The sequence below is a fragment of the Anolis carolinensis genome, chromosome 1 (genome assembly GCF_035594765.1).
Source record: "Anolis carolinensis isolate JA03-04 chromosome 1, rAnoCar3.1.pri, whole genome shotgun sequence".
NCBI classification, from domain to species: Eukaryota; Metazoa; Chordata; class Lepidosauria; order Squamata; family Dactyloidae; genus Anolis; species Anolis carolinensis.
Genome location: NC_085841.1, coordinates 56,429,260 through 56,446,072, shown reverse-complemented (window position 1 = coordinate 56,446,072; position 16,813 = coordinate 56,429,260). Strand labels below are relative to the sequence as shown.

The 16,813-nt window shown below is 38.7% G+C and overlaps 1 long non-coding RNA gene across 1 annotated transcript in view; it reads right to left on the bottom strand.

The window, feature by feature from the left end:
* The window catches only part of LOC134297390 (uncharacterized), a 73,614-nt gene extending 58,948 nt beyond the window's left edge, over positions 1–14,666 (bottom strand). Inside the window, exon 1 of the long non-coding RNA XR_010004115.1 lies at positions 14,576–14,666. This is a non-coding gene — a long non-coding RNA (uncharacterized LOC134297390). The remainder of the gene's footprint in view (positions 1–14,575) is intronic.
* Positions 14,667–16,813: the final 2,147 nt, after the last annotated feature.

Here is a 16,813-nt window from a genome sequence, read left to right as displayed (position 1 = left end):
AATGCTTTTATGTACAATAGTGCACATATTCAGATGCTTGATTTTTCCTCCTTTAAAATAATGGTTCTGCCAACTCACAGCTGAACAAATCAAACTGTTTCAAAATTTAAATGGATACAATAAATACCTTTTAAACATCAAAGCATGCATGGCCCATCTTAATGAAGCTTTCTTAGACTACTAATTCAACTATGATTGTTTGTTTTTATTGAATGTATAAAATATTGGTGTAAAATTGCCCTGTAATAAATGATGAATAAGAGGATATAGTAAATGCTAGTAAATTTCACTGAGCCAAACCTCAGATTTGTCATATGCATTTTGTCAGTTGTAGCTCCTTTACAAAACAAGACTGGCACTTGCACTTCAATTCTAAAACCCCTTCTTTAAATCTTTAATAAAAAGTTAACATATATTCTGTCATTACATTACAACTGCCGGGCCAAAAAGAATGCTGTATGGTTAAAGCCTAGAGCTAGAAGATCATTCTATAGTGATAAAATCCAACTAAACCTGTTAAAGGGTCTTACTGATGACAGATTGTCTGTGGGTATTTTTTTTAAAAAAGATTATCCATTTTTATCATTATCACTTTGAAAAAAACCATTGCTTTTGACTGCTGAAAAGTGGCTATCAAACAAAATTTGCACCTCCACATTAGGATGCAATCTACACCCATTTACCTATAAGTAAATTCTTATTGAACTCAATGGGAATTAGTTTTGAATAATATCTGTAAAAAGCCAAATGAATAATGGAGATGTATAAGTTTTATCAATATACTGACATACCAATCAATGTTGCAAATCTGTGTGTAATTCTCATTCCTTGATACCCCCTCCCATTTTAAGTTAGGAAAATGTTATTTGAATTGTACTTTGATTAATTTATGTCTTTACTGTTTTACATTCTGAGATATGCTGAAGATCCTCCTTTCTCTAGCGAGCAAACTAACCTGTGAGATGCTTAAGTCATGAGGTAGTTGAACTTTGTTATCAGCATCTAAAAATGTCTCAAAGGAGAGCAGCCAGCATTCAATAAAATCTTGTTGTGAAGTCTTAAAGCACTTCTCAATCCTGCTTCATTACAATTCTTTGGCTCTTAGAAACGTAACGGCTCCCTAGGATCACACAAAATTTAATGTAGTTATTCTGTGAATGTAAGCAAAATTATAATACAAATTTGCAAATATTCAAGCCATTTTGAAGCCATCTTAATGGATTACTAGTATAGCATTTGATGCATGGAGCTCCAGCACAAATTTATAGCTGAGAGATATTTTCTTTAAAATCCTATACCTACGTATCTATGAACTTAGTGAGATTTTCTTATGAGTAGACATGCATAGGATTGTGCTGTTAATACATGAGGTAATGCTTTAAAATATAATCTCTTACCATAAAGAGACAAGCTTTCCAATAATGAATACATTTTGATTGTATGATTTATGGATTTATTTAGTTCAGAATGTACATGTGTACAAGTATGCACTAATGTGACTCATCTTTTAATCATAACACAATAGTGCATGAAATCCATTTTTCAGTCATGGAAACATTTACTCCAGGTTATCATTTTAATTTAAAGAACAGAAAAAATATACTTTACCTTAGCTAAAAAGAAAAAAGTTTTTTGAATGATGGAACTTATCTTGGCTATTAAATTACATGAAATGGCATAGCCAAAACAAGTTCCACCATTTAAAAATCTAAATTTCTACGCAAAATGTCCTCAAACCTCCTAGCAGCACTTTCATTCATCATTAAACATGTCTTGATTTTTTATGGCCAGACACTAAAGGCAGGTTAGCTTGTTTTTAATCATTTTGCATCATCTTAAATTGTTTCTATTTTTAGTGTTAAACTCGGCCATAATTTGAGTAGATCCACTGAAACTAATGGAATAGTATTTAGTCTTGACTGATTAAATTCTCATTTGTTTTAGTGGCCTCATTCTGAGATAAATCTTCATTTTTACCATTCAGAAATTTTAGAACCATGTTTTATAGCCAAGACTATTGAATATGCATTATCCAAAGAAAGAAGTACAACTATAATTTTAACATTTTAGGAGAAACTAGTTACCTGAAAAGTACTTTTACATGCTTAAAATGATCTTTATTTCATTGGAGTAATTGCAATATAACTTTGAATGTATACGCTATTTCTTTTCCTGCTTATGAACTGATTGGACATTGCATATCATTTTAATCTTAATTCTAGAATGATGGCTCATATTCAAAGATAACTGTATAGCAGTTTAAAAGATCAAGACATTTCGGAATGGCTATGGCTTCCAATTAGAAATAAATATATACTCTATGTGGACTATGCCTGTCAAATAATTATATTCTCATTTAAGGACTTTATTGTAGTGTTGCTTACCAATAAATACTGAGTTGATATATTTTCTGTTGATGCTTATAGCAATCTACTAAAGGGAGAATGGGTTTGAGATATAATTTAAGTATACTACTGTTTTAATGGCTACATTCTTTATTTTTCAACTCACTATTAAGAGTGAGAAAGAATTCCTTGGTTATTTCCCCCTGACAAAACCAGATTTTCAAGTGAATTAATTTCTTGCTTTAGTCATAGTGGTGTTACGCGCAAAGAAAAAATAGCAAAGATACAATGCAATAAACAATCATCTATAGAAGCAGTTTTAACATTTATAGTTTAATAAAGATTGGTTCCTTCTGATATATTAAAACATAAATGCTGTATGTTAGATAAATAGATACAGTCTGAAACATTCTGTGTTTTCTACTTAAGTATTACATGGATTATTTTGCATAGTATTTATTTTTTCCTAGATTCCGCTTGTCTTCTAAAATGAGACCTAAGGTGGCATATAACAAAATTTTTACAAGTCAGCTAAAAGTAGTAGCTTATTTATGGAGCTTCAAGTAACCATGTCAGTAGTGACAGAAATTCTTTCCAAGTAATTGACTTAATCATTCACAAAACAGATAGATATGCACTTTGGAAAAAAAAAATACAATGATATCATCTGTTGGGGGCAGCCTTTCCTGGTGCAGCCCTATCTAGATATTTTGGACTTTATCTCCTGCAAGCTCCAGCCAGCATGGCCAATGATTAGCATTATGAGTTTCTAGTCCAAAATATTTGGAAGTAACCCCATTGAGGAAGGTATGATCAAAGCATTCTGTAATTATATAGTGGGGATACAATTCAGACTCATAAGTTATCTACTTTGTAACAGAGAGAGAGATTCTATGGAGATATTTCGCTAAAGATAGGCAGTTCCAGGTAACAGGAATATATATTCTTTTCACATGTTCTCCCTAGAAACCTGGGTTTGTCATATCAACAAGAACACGACCTATTTAAGCCTTTACTGCAGAAGTGGGAACTGGCAATTCTTCAGTTATTGTGCTGCAACTCTCATCAATTGGAACCAGCATATTGAGTGCTGAAGAATGCTAGGAGTTGCAGCTCAGTGCCATCTGGTGGGACATACCATTCCCACTCCTGATGTACCCTCCTATGTTCAGTTTCTATAACTGGCAGCAATTGGAACAGAGGCAATCTCAAGAAAGAGATGCTTGAAATAACAGGAGAAAATAAAATAACAAGATACGGTATCCCTACAAGTCATTGTTAAAGGTTGAGCATAAATACATGCAGCTGTAGCTGCCTGAAGGGCTCTTTTAGATGCATTCAGAGAAAGCAACTGTGGGTGGAGGGGTGCTTAACCTGCCATTTCTTTACATTAAATCTGCCTTCTTGCCACCTACTCCATAGCAATATTTATTTTCATGAAAAAGAGATTCATGGGATGTCTAGAGAGCTCAGAAGCTTAACATCACTTTATGGCGGTAGCTCATAATCTTTGTTCCTACAGATGTTGGGACTTCAGATCCCATAATTCCTGCTCTTTAGCCATGCTGACTGGGGCTTCTGGTGCATTATGGTGCATTTTAACAAATCTACAGTCCGCTAATCCTGAGAGTCAACTTCATTTAGTTCCCTAACAATGTGAATATAGTTACATCAGTGTAATATCTCACAGTCTATACTTATTGACCTTGACAGAGAAAGGAAACGACTATATCCCAACCCACAGCTGAGTGATAATTTCTCTTATGTTTTTAGGGTTTATTTGTTTTACTTACAGTAGAGTCTCACTTATCCAACACTCGCTTATCCAACGTTCTGGATTATCCAACACATTTTTGTAGTCAATGTTTTCAATACATCGTGATATTTTGGTGCTAAATTCATAAATACAGTAATTACTACATAGCATTACTGCGTATTGAACTACTTTTTCTGCCAAATTTGTTGTCTAACATGATGTTTTGGTGCTTCATTTGTAAAATCATAACCTAATTTGATGTTTAATAGGCTTTTCCTTAATGCCTCCTTATTATCCAACATATTCGCTTATCCAACATTCTGCTGGCCCGTTTATGTTGGATAAGTGAGACTCTACTGTATATCTCATCATTCTACTGAATGGGGTCCAGGACACCTCACAATTTGCAAATAATGCAGTTTGCCCACCCCATTCCTTTTTTCCACATTACGACTTAGCTACAAAATGCTTGTTCGAATAAAAGTCTATGCTTTCTAATGGAGGGGGCCAGTCTGGTCCCCTGGGTTAAAGATCCCCATAACCTGGAAGCAGCAACCAAGAAGGTTGTCTCCTATGTTCCCATCAAGGCGTGAAGGCGATGCCTTTTTATCATTCACATCTTAACATTTTCTTTGGTGACAGGGCCAAAATGCTAATTTTTCTGATAGGATAATCTGACTACTGCATTTTGTAAGAACACTTATATGTGGTTATGGTCCCTAATACTCAAGACAGCCATGTAAGGAATGGAGAGGAGAGCACCAATTCCCTATTTTATCTGGAGGATTCTTAAAGAGTAGCCATATGTCTGGCAAGCTCACTGGTTCTTCCAACCAAGTGACTAGTACACCCCTGATTCAGATGGAGGCACATGTCACTTTTCTTAATAAAAGTAGAGTGGAGCTCGCCTAAGTGTGAGATTACTACATAAAAGTACCTAATGTATTACTTCAATTGCAAGACACCATCAATTGTAAGACACACTCTAATTTCAATACCATGACCACCAACAAAAATACATAAGCTGCATCTGCAATTCTAAGATGCACCCCATTTTTAGAGGTTTTTATCTAGGAAAAAAAGTGCATCCTAGAACTGAAAAATTACTCTCTGCATGCCAGGCATGGCATGAAAAACCTCCAGAATATCAAAATAGAGTTCTTGTATTTGGATATCAGTTTCTTCTGATCAGCAGGATATTTCAATTTTCTTCCTGGGTCAATCTACATCGCATTTGCCTTGGGGACGCCATTTAGTATTTTGATGGCCCCTATAATGGACTAGCTCTGGATGTGGCTCTTAATGAGGCATGCTGCATTATCACAGGATGTCTACGCCCTACACCACTGGAAAGGTTATACTGGTTAGCCCAGCATTTCTCAATCTAGGGATTGGGACCCCTGGGAGGGAGTCACAAGGGAGTGTCAAAGGGGTCCCCAAAGACCATCAGAAAACTTCGAAACTCAAGGTCAGTGCCCACCAAACCCTTCCAGTATTTTCTGTTGCTCATGGGAATTTTGTGTGCCAAGATTGGTTCAATTCCATCCTTGGTGGAGTTAAGACTGCTCTTTGATTGTAAATTAACTATAAATCCCAGCAACTATAACTGCCAAATGACAAAATCAGTTTTCCCCCTCTCAACTCCACCAGTATTCAAATTTGGGCGTATTGGGTATTTGTGCCAAATCTGGTCCAGTGAATGAAAATACATCCTGCATATCAGATATTTACATTACGATTCATAACAGTAGCAAAATTACAGTTATGAAGTAGCAACAAAAAATAATTTTATGGTTGGGCGTCTCCACAACATGAGGAACTGTATTGAGGGGTCACGGCATTAGGAAGGTTGAGAACCACAGGTTTAGCTGATATTGCACCACCTGACATCCATCGGGAAATAGCATTCTGTAATGAAAGGAACAAGGCACTGACATCTCTGGCGTATCCTCTGTTCAGATATTAGCCAGCAAGCCAATGCCTCAAATCAAGAAATAGCTTCCTAAGCTCTACAGAGATACTCGCAGGAACACCTCAGCAAGCGTGAGTCCAAAGTGGCACATTAAAATCCAGAACCTCAATCACTGGCTGATACCAGATGAGACCCCCCCCCCCCCGGCACACAAAAGACTGGGTGACTTGGAAGGCACTGAATAGACTGCTCTGGCACCACGACATGCAGAGCTAACTTTAAGAAATGGGGCTACAAATCCACAACATGCGAATGTGAAGAAAAGCAAACCACAGACCATTTACTACAATGCAGTCTGAGCCCTGCCACATGCACAATGGAGGACCTTACAGCAACAGTAGAGGCACTCCAAGTGGCCAGCTTCTGGTCAAAGGAAATTTGGTATAATGCCAAGTTTTTAACTTTGTGGTTTTTCTATACATTGTAACTATATTCTCTATTCGTTTCTGACACAATAAATAAAAAATGGACCAGTTTAAGCTGTGCTCAGGAACATGTGGCATGAGCACAGAGAAACTCTACACCTGATATCCTTATTTAATGATGAACTGGGTTTGATAACACTGTGTAACACAATTTTTGTTCCTGGGTTATAAATGTCTCTTTAATTGGTTTTATCATAAAAACATGGGGAAAGTTTATTAAACTGCAAAAATGTAGTTTTTGCGGGACATCATGCAGCACATTTTGCTATAGTTTTTCAATGAATATCTCTTAGAGTCCCAACCAATTCAACATAGTTTGTGGCAGCCACAAAAACGAAATTTCTGGAGTATAACAACTGCTTTCAATGTAAGTACCACACGCTTAAACAGGAAATAACACTTTCAAACCAGGAATATATTTGTTTTCCAAATTTTGTTACATAGTGTAATTCATTTGCAAAACATCACTATACACAAGCAGATTTTCTGCAGCTGTCTGTTGCACCAAGAGCCTTCACCAGAGGGTAGATTTTAGGTTATACTGGGGTCTAGTGGAGCCTGGGTTATGTCAAGCGGTCTCTATACAATTAGGGTAATGCAAACCTAGGAACCCTGTTGTCCTCCAGCGACTGTTAAACTATCTCTCACAGCATCCCTCACTATTAGATATGCTGGCTAATGCTGCTCAGGGTTAAAGTTCAAACAACATCTGAAGGGTGGCATAAGACTATACAATGCCATTGTGTTAGTACTTAGGGTATTTGCAAGTAAGAGACTGTGGGTAAACAACAGGAAGCAGCCCATTTGGTCCAATGTTTACTTGTTCCAAAACCAATGACATAAGCAACAAATGGTTTCACTTTCATTAACCTGTTCATCATTCATTTGCAGTTTATACCTCTCTTCAGTAGTAGCTGCTGCTTCCTGTAGCTAGTATTTTGTTGTCACAGAATGCTTATTTTGGGCATTCTATAATTGTTTATTTTCTGGAGATGGCCTTCATAATATGCTGGAATAGCACAACATGCAAGACATGATGGGTAAAAGTTAGCAGCTATCAGGCAATGGTTGTTCACATGTACTCTGTTGCAGGCAAGCTCACCACTAGGAAAACCAAAATTAAGCAAGCAAGATAAATCAACAAAAAAGAATGAGCAAAAGATCTTTTTAATGAGCTAAATCAAAATGAATAACAAAATAAAAGTTTCTTGTACATCTCTAGCACTTTCAGTGTAACTTTCCCCAGTGGCCAGACATTCCACTGGACAATTCATACTTGACTGTGTGTGTGAAATTCATGTTATAAAGGGTTGCCAATCAGAAGGCAGCTATCTGTGATTCAATTATGGCGAATATCAGTCAACGGAGTTTTGTTAGCCATGTGTTTCACTGTGCTTGTCCATGTTTATAATTATATGATGCATACATATCTGCCATTATGAAATTTTGCTCAAAAAAGTAGTTCCTTTAAGGCCAAAGTTCATCAGGTAGCCCGGTTTTCTTAAATAAAATTTAAAAAAAGGGGGGGAGGGCTCACGATTTTAAGATGCTTTGTGGGAAGGGTTTCTTTTGCATGTCTTAAATCTGTTAATGAAAAAAAAAGCATATTTGGTTTTAAAACAGTTTTTTCTTTTTTCCTTGCCTTCTCAAGTTATACACTTCCAAACAGAATGCATTATTAGCTTTGTATCTTGAAGCACTAAAAAATGGTTGTCAGCTCCTACTTTCTTGTATCAAGGGGTGTCCCTCCTATGAGTAAGTAGGAGCAGCTGTCAGTGAAAAAAGGGGACTATTTCCACTTATTCCCATGCCCCCTGCAGCACTCTATGCCAAATGAACTACTGTCTCAAGCCTCCCTCCTGCAATAAACTCAATGGGTTGGTCATCCATATGAGCTGTTTTTGAGGAATTATCAATTATCCAAGTAAGCAAATGATCGTGGGAATGGGTGAGTGTGGAAAGTGACTTTTCTCTTCGCTCTAGCAGTGGTTCCAAACCTTTGGTCCTCCAGGTGTTTTGGATTTCAGCTCCCACAATTCCTAACAGTTGGTAACCTTGCTGGGATTTTTGGGAGATGAAGTCCAAAACAACTGAAGGACCAAAACATTGGGAACCACTGCGTCTAATGGAAACAAACCTCCCATCAGCTGAAGACACTAGCAAATACAATCTGCTTTTAAAAACATATTAAGAAATTGACCTGTTGCATTTAATTAAATGAATGTCCACGAGAAATTCTGACTCTTGACCATAATGTGCGTTCATTCAGTATTTCTGTTGTAGCCAATTTAAGCACACTTGCGTGCACACACAAACGAATGCATTTCAACTCTCCTTTGCTTAGTGTGTGACTCAACCTTCTTTTGTGTCTGGGCGAATTTAATTTGTAGCCTTTCAGTTTCTGGTTGTTCCCTGTGTTTATTTTTGGTTAAATATTCTTATTTGTTGATTATTTAATTGTTTGTTTGGGTGAAGGTTTCATTCTTAAACAGGGAGAAAAAGCAGCTTGATGCCATCGCCTCAGTCCAAAAGAAATTAGCTGCTCCATTGCACAGATTGGAGTTGGGGAGTTTTACAGAGGAATTGCTCTTGTTAATACGCTGCTAATTTAATAAAAGGTATGGGGATTCGGTGTGTGGGGAACCTGCATTCGTTTCAAATGATCACACTTGTGGAGATGATATTTTTGCTCGTGGAAATGCTGGATAATTTTTCATTGATTTCCAGAAGTGATATTATAGTGTGCTTTGTCTTTTCATGTTTTAAAAAGGGGACAGTTAATGAGATTCTTTATTTAACTGGGCAATAGTTGAATGAAAGATGTGTTCTCTGTGGCACAGAAATCAAGATTATACAAGTCACTCTCCAAGGAGAAAATGGACATCTTTTTAACACACATAACAATAGTGATTGTATCTAAATCCTGAACAAATAACCATCTCAAACAAAGAGTATTGTAAAGGGCATGCATTAATTTATTCAATAATGATGGGACCAGGTTACAAAAGAATTTTGAAACATCCTTAGATATATGCTTTCCAAAACAGATGAACTGGAGAATTAGAACTTGTGTCTTGGTTTATCGTATCTCATTGATTGACATGTAATGTATGCAGCATATGAAAATTGTGAATGGGATAAATGGGACTTCTTGTGGAATATTAAGCTCGCATCCTCAGAAGTACATCTGACTGTATCAATGGGATTGTTTCCCCAGTCAATGTGTTCAGGATTGAAGCTTTCATGTCATATTTTTGAATATGCACTATTATCTGTTCGACTGTGTCTGGACAAAAGCAGGACTTTTTTTTTCAGACATTACATCTTGGCACAGTAGATATGCAAATGCCAGAATACACTAAAACCACATTTAATTGGACCCACTTGCCAACTTCTTGAACACAGCTTGGATTATTTCACTGGAGGCTGATTCTGTTAAAAGCTGGGGGAGGAGGATGTGGCATGCTGTCAAAACTTCAGAATTTTTCCTTCCTTCTCACTAGAAGTACAATTATACTAGGAGCCAAGTGTGGAGGTATTTTTCCCCTCTATATTTAATAATTATTATTGAAGATATTATAAACATATACATTGAAGTGGATTAAAAGGAGAGTGAAATCTTTGTGCCATAAATGCAGTATCAGCTTTGATTCCGTTTTCTCTTCCCTGATTTCTCTTTCATTTACAAGGACTCTGACTGAGACCATCCAGGCTGCCGTATCATTTAAGGCTGTAGGAGACGGCACATGAGGGTTAAACGAGCTGACAGGCGTTTATTCTTCTTGGCTATCTCAGGGAGTCTTCTGTCTCGCCAATAAACACAAAACCCCACAATGGGATTAAAATTATTTCTTTAGAGTGGCTTCTAAAACTATGTAAGGGAGAAAAAAAAGATATACTTGCCTTGGGGAGATTTCATCTGAACACTTTGTGTCTCCTCACCACAGCACAAAAACTGTTTGTATAATAAACTGGCATGCAACATACCACCATTTAACAAACGGTCATCAGGATACACGCTAAGTACTAGTTACAGTAAGGATAATGACTACCGCTGTACTAGATGTTTTATCTTTAATATATATCTGTGAAAGTGGTTTGAGGGAAGGTGTGAAAAAAAGAATGGGAAGCCTTTTTTCCAGTTCCCATTATCCTTCGCCTGGCTGGGGCTGAAACATGTTGGAATCCAAAAACAACTGTCTCCCCCCCCCCCCCCCCCGCCCCTATTCTAGTGCTTAAGGATCCATTTTAAAAACTCTACTTTTCACTCTTGTCATCTTTCTTTCTCACATTTCTTTGCGGTCACTATGTGCATAATCCACTGCCACCTCTGTACCTATTTTTGCTTGAAAAGGCTGTTTCAGAGCACGCTCCCGGCCAATCAGAAGCCACATGGTGACTATATTGATGTTACAATCTCATATCAAATTGGCCTATGTGATGACATTGCTGAAAGCCAAGGAGGCCCTCCTGCTGCCCTCATTCTGAAAGTGGAAGGCAGAGGGAATGTTTCCTCATTACTCAGGAAACAGGGCTCAAGCTCGCTCCCTTGCTGTGCCGAACTGATGGATTCACTCTCTACCAGCATGATGCTTAAAGACTTTCTTGATCTAATTCTAGTTGCATAAAGCGGGACAGAATATGGTTAGTGGGGTCTCATTGTATTCACATACCACTGAATAAAATATAATGCAGCTTCCCATATGTCATCAAAATGTCAATACAGGCCTGGCATCCTTATACACATCCTGCCCAGAGTCAACTATGCACATATAGGCAGATGTGAAGAAGACTTCATCTGGGTATTTTGCTGCCCATTCATAAGATTGTATGGAAACTCCTAGTGAACATACATTTGTGGGGAGGGGAGAAATCAAATAATTGGTGGAAGTTGAAAGAGTCTCCTCCTTTGGAGGTTTTTAATGAGGGTGGGTGGCCATCTGTTGGGAATGCTTTTATTGTATGTTCCTGTGCAACACTGGGTTGGACCTGACAGCCCTTGTGGTCTCTGTGATTTTATGAGTATGTCCCTGACTTCTGTGCAATATGGTTATAACCAAAATACCACACTGTACAAATTGGAGATAGCGGCTGTTATCTCAAGGTTTACAGTACATAAGGTAAAGGTAAAGGTTTTCCTCTGACATGAAGTCTAGTCGTGTCTGACTCTGGGGGTTGGTGCTCATCTCTATTTTTAAGCCAAAGAGCCGGCGTTGCCCGTAGACACCTCCAAGGTCATGTGGTCAGCATGACTAAATGGAGCGCCATTACATTCCCACCGGAGCATGTTTTTGAACTGCTAGGTTGGCAGAAGCTGGAGCTAACAGCAGGAGCTCATCCTGCTCCCCAGATTTGAACCGCTGACCTTTTGGTCGGCAAGTTCAGCAGCTCAGTGGTTTAATCTGCTGCACCACTGGGGGCTCCACTTACAGTACATAGCATGGTATAAAACTATCTAGCATATGTTTAGTAGCGTACAAAACCCTGTTAGTGAATTGCAGAAATGCATAAGGGGATAATCTTTAGCCAGTATCCTGATGCATATTCAGTCCTGTTGTGCATCGGTTCACATGCATCTTGGGACCATTGTGCATCAGCCTGTTTTGCATTGGTTCTATTCTGTATTGGGTCCTATTGTGCATCCATCCTGATAAACATCAGATCCCTTTGTGTATTACCACTTTGATATGGACATTATGAAACTGCCCAATTCTAATTCTTGCCAACATATGTTCATCTACAGAGGATTCCAGCTCATGTCTTTTCAAAATTCCTGCCATGTCTGAACATTAATAAGTCTTCCAAAAAAAAAGATCTCCCATCAGTCTTGTGGGGTCTAGATTGGCTTCCTCTTGCTTCCTGAATCCATTTCAAGGTCCTCACTTATAAAGTTCTGGTACCCTTCATATTTCAATCTGCTGTCCTGTTGTAATCTGAATGATCAGCATCAGGCACCAATCTTATCTCAGAGCTTCTCCAGACAGGAAAAAATATCTGAAACTCCCAGATTTTGCTCCTGTACATACCACATTATTTTTTCCTTATCCTAAAGTATTTCCTGGGGCTACCCAGCATTATCAAAGGTTTTCTTTTAATCCTTCTTCCCAGATCATATAAAATTAACCCTGTATTTTACAAAATGAAATGCATCTTTCTTCACTGACAGTCTATATCCGTCCAGAACTAGCTAAAATGGTTGTTGGCATTAACACATAGTTATTGTTTCCAGGATACAAGTGTTTGGGTACAGACCAGGGAATAATAGGTAAAATCAAAACAGAAAGAATAGCGAAGGCATAATACTTCCAGAGACTTTTCTTTCATTCCTGGATAAACCATGATTGTCAGCAATTGCACATTACATTTATTCGTGAGTTGATCAAACTTGTCTGCTGCTTATAATGACCTTTGGACTCTATCTGGGCCAAGATATAAAAGATATAATCCAAGTAGCAAAAAGAAAAAGAAAAAAGAGTATGCTTAATTAGAATTTGTTGTCCAGAGCTTGAAAAAATTACTTTTGAGACAACCGTTCCCAAAACCATCCAACCCACATGGGTAGAATGCTGATCATTGTTGTCTAGAAAGTAACATTTCCAACTTGTGTTTCTACCAACATGTAATGCCAGTCTTAAAGTACCTATGCTAGCTGCCAATTTGCTTCCACTCTGAATTCAAATTATTCATGACGGAATTGAAAGCTCTAAAAGGCTTGGGAACTCAGTATCTGAAGGAGAACCCTTCCCTATATATCTAGCTGAGAAATGCGATCTGCAAAAGAGGACATACAAAGTATAAGGACACAGGAGAGCCTTTCTCATCTATGGGGCTTTGACTGTGGAATGCCTTCCTGTTGTAAGTCTGACTGGCACCAACATTGATTTCGTTCAGGTATCAAACCAAAACATAGCATTTTACCAAAACCTTCTGGGAGTAATTTATTTCTAATATACATTATATGATTTTAAACTGCTGTAATTATGTTTATAATGCTCCATGCAGTCATGCCGGCCACATGACCTTGGAGGTGTCTACAGACAACGCTTAGAAATGGAGATAAGCACCAACCCCCATAGTTGGACACGACTAGATTTAATATCAAGGGAAAACCTTTACCTTTACTAATGCTTTCTTCTTCAAATTATTTAAATTTTTAATCTGGAAATTAATTATTCATATTCTATGCTGCCCAGATATCTTATAATAAAGGACAGGAGATTGTCAGCCAACAGAAGGTAGGCTACATTTCAGAAGAAGGAACTAGTCAAACTACCTCTGAGTATTCCTTGCCTAAGAGAAACCTGTGAAATTCATGGGGCTTCCATAAATTAACAGATTACTTGAAGCACATACGCACGCACATATAATCTTTAAATTAATTTTAATATTTTAATGTCCACCTATATATGCTAAAAGTATCAGATCCCACTGTGATCGTGAAAGCTAGACAAAGTCAGCCCTGGTTAGCACTTAGATGGGAGACCACCAATGAATACCACTAATGCTATACACTATTTTTCAAAGGAAGGAACTGGCAAAACCACTTTTGAGTATTCCCTGCCTAACAAAATCTTATTATTTAATATATAAATAATAATGTATGATGTTGCACACTTTGTTTTATTTTTTACTCCATTCAGTGCCACACTACTTGCTGGTAAACAAAGTTAACAATGCCTTTTCCATGTTGCTTCCATGTTCTATTGCTTTCGGCTGCTTACAAAACATGAGCAAGATGTAATCTTATGTAAACAGCCAGCCCTGCAAGATCTTTGATGCCCTTCTCACTGCATGTGGACCTTCTAATCTTTTGTAACTTCCAAGCCAGTCTTTTATCTGAATGCTACTGCTTCCTTGTTTCAAGGATAGGATTTCTTGCTCTGTAGAATTGCACCATTGCTTGCTCTGTAGCAAAGCACCATGATAACACAGACAGATGGCCAAGTTTCAAAGCAAGAGGGGAAAAAATCAAAGCTTTCTTATTTAGTCAAAGTTCATATCTAGTGCAATCTAATATATTTCACAAAATACATTACTTTCTTGGTTTCAGAGAATACTCTACAGTTGTCAACGTTACCTCTGTGGCTGGAATTAGGTCCTCTCTTTCTTGGTGGTCTGTTGCTTCTCATTAGAAATGTGCTGCTGGATATGGCAAAGGTTACGTGAGGACGTCAACACAGCACAGCATTCCTTTGAGCAAGAAGCATGTCGTTATCATGAGACTTTCTCCCCGTAACAGTCCAAACACAGTTCAATTGTACTTTTCATCTATTCAGGAACACTAATTTCCGAACTGTCATTTCTGAGACACCTCGATGAGGGATTATTTCAGCAGAGTTTGGGTGACTTTCTTAACCATAGGAATCTATTTGATTACTTAAACACTTCTCGGCTTGACATATTGTAATCACGACTAAGTCTAAAAGGATGTTAATGAACAGTGGATTTCTTATCCCTTGTATGCCTTTACTCTCCACCCTCCCCCCATTGATGTGTAGATAGTAATTTTCATCAGTCAAGAAGAATAGGCCCTGGACTACCTACTTGGTCCTCATTTGTAATCTGTAACAGGAATAGGTTCGCAGCAGCTACCTTTTCTCAGTAGCGTCATGTCTCTTTCCCAAGAACCCATGTGGTTTTCATGAGCTCCTGGTTTTGTATTAATCAGAAACTCAGCTTATCTTGCAGAGGGAGCGGGTGGGGTGATTGTTTTAAAAGACATTGAAGAATTTTCCTCTCCAGTTCACCCGAGGAGCTTAAAACTGTTATCCCATTCACAACATTCCTACCATAAGTGACACAATGGGAAATAGAAGAAGACTAAAGATCTCATCACATTGCCAAATTTCCCTATTGTAAAACACTTCACTGATGCAGCCATCATGGAGCCTGTCAGATCTCATCACATGGCACACAGAGGGGGGCTGAACAGGAGAGGGAGGGGGAAAGCAGTAGAGAAGGGATGGATACAAGTAGGGAATGAGAACGGGACTAATAAGGTGTAAACAATATATATGGAAGTTTTTTTCTTTCTTTCTTAGCTAAATTGGAGATACACACACACACACACACACACACACACATATATACATACAGTAGAGTCCCGCTTATCCATCATAAACTTGCGGGCAGATTGACGGATAAGCGAAACTGATGGATAACAGGGCGGGTGCTCGCTCAGCCACCTTCCCTCCCTCACTCACTCACCAGGCTGGGTCCCAGCAGCGGCGACGGCAGCACCAGGACCTGGTGGGTGAGTAAGTGAGAGAGAAAGCGAGGGAGGGCCTCTGCCGCCCTCCTTCGCTTGCCTGCCCTCCGTCCCTCAGCTCCTTCACCATGCCGGGTCCCGGCAGCACCGGGGACCAGCCTGGCGAAGGAGTGAGCAAGGGCCTTTGCTACCCTCCTTCACTCGCCCGCCCTCTGTCCCTCGCTCATTCACCCGACTGGGTTCCGGCAGCACCTGGACCTGGCGAGGTGAGTGAGAGAGTGAGCGAGCAGGGGAGTGTTGAATAAGCGGAACTCGGACACACACACACACACACACACAATGTATACATCACCTTTGTTATTTGTTATTTTTTAAAAACATGATGCACAGCTACTTCCAGTGGGTCTCTATACTGGCTGCGTCAGCAAAGTGTTCTGCAATGAGGAACTTTGAACATGGGAGACTACCTGTGTTCAGACTGAAATACTGGGGACATTACGGGACCAAGCCAGAAAGGTACACTTTCCAGCAGGTCATGGGCAAGCAGGTGATGTGGCTGATGTGGGGTGCTGGGCAATAGATTCACTTTACTGCCCCACGATTTCCCCCACTGACCTACGGATTTCCTGCATAAAGGACCTCCATGTGATGAGGTCCTAAAAGAGCCTACTGGTGGCTTTTAGAGGACAGACTATTTCTAGAATTCATGTTGGGATATTTACACTCATAGATGTCCCTTTTATGGATATGATTTTTCAAGCACTGTAGGAGTTGGTATTCCCATCCTCTACTTGAAATGCCATATGACCTCTCCTGACTTAAATGCTCCAAAATCACTTTATACAGTCACTCTGTGCTGTAATATGAGAGGCAGTGGTGGACAATTCCCCTTGTCCAAAGCTAGACAGACGCAAATGATTGCAGAAACACAGAGAACTCCAGAAGACCCCTGTGGATCTCAGTGCTGAAATCTTTTATTTGTTGGTTGGTTTAATTTACTATATCCCACTCGTCTGCTTGTCGAAGATGAAAAGTGACTTTGGAAGTTCAGTCAGATGCATTATGCAACAATGGTTTTGTAGTATATTCTACGGCCAATGTGATACC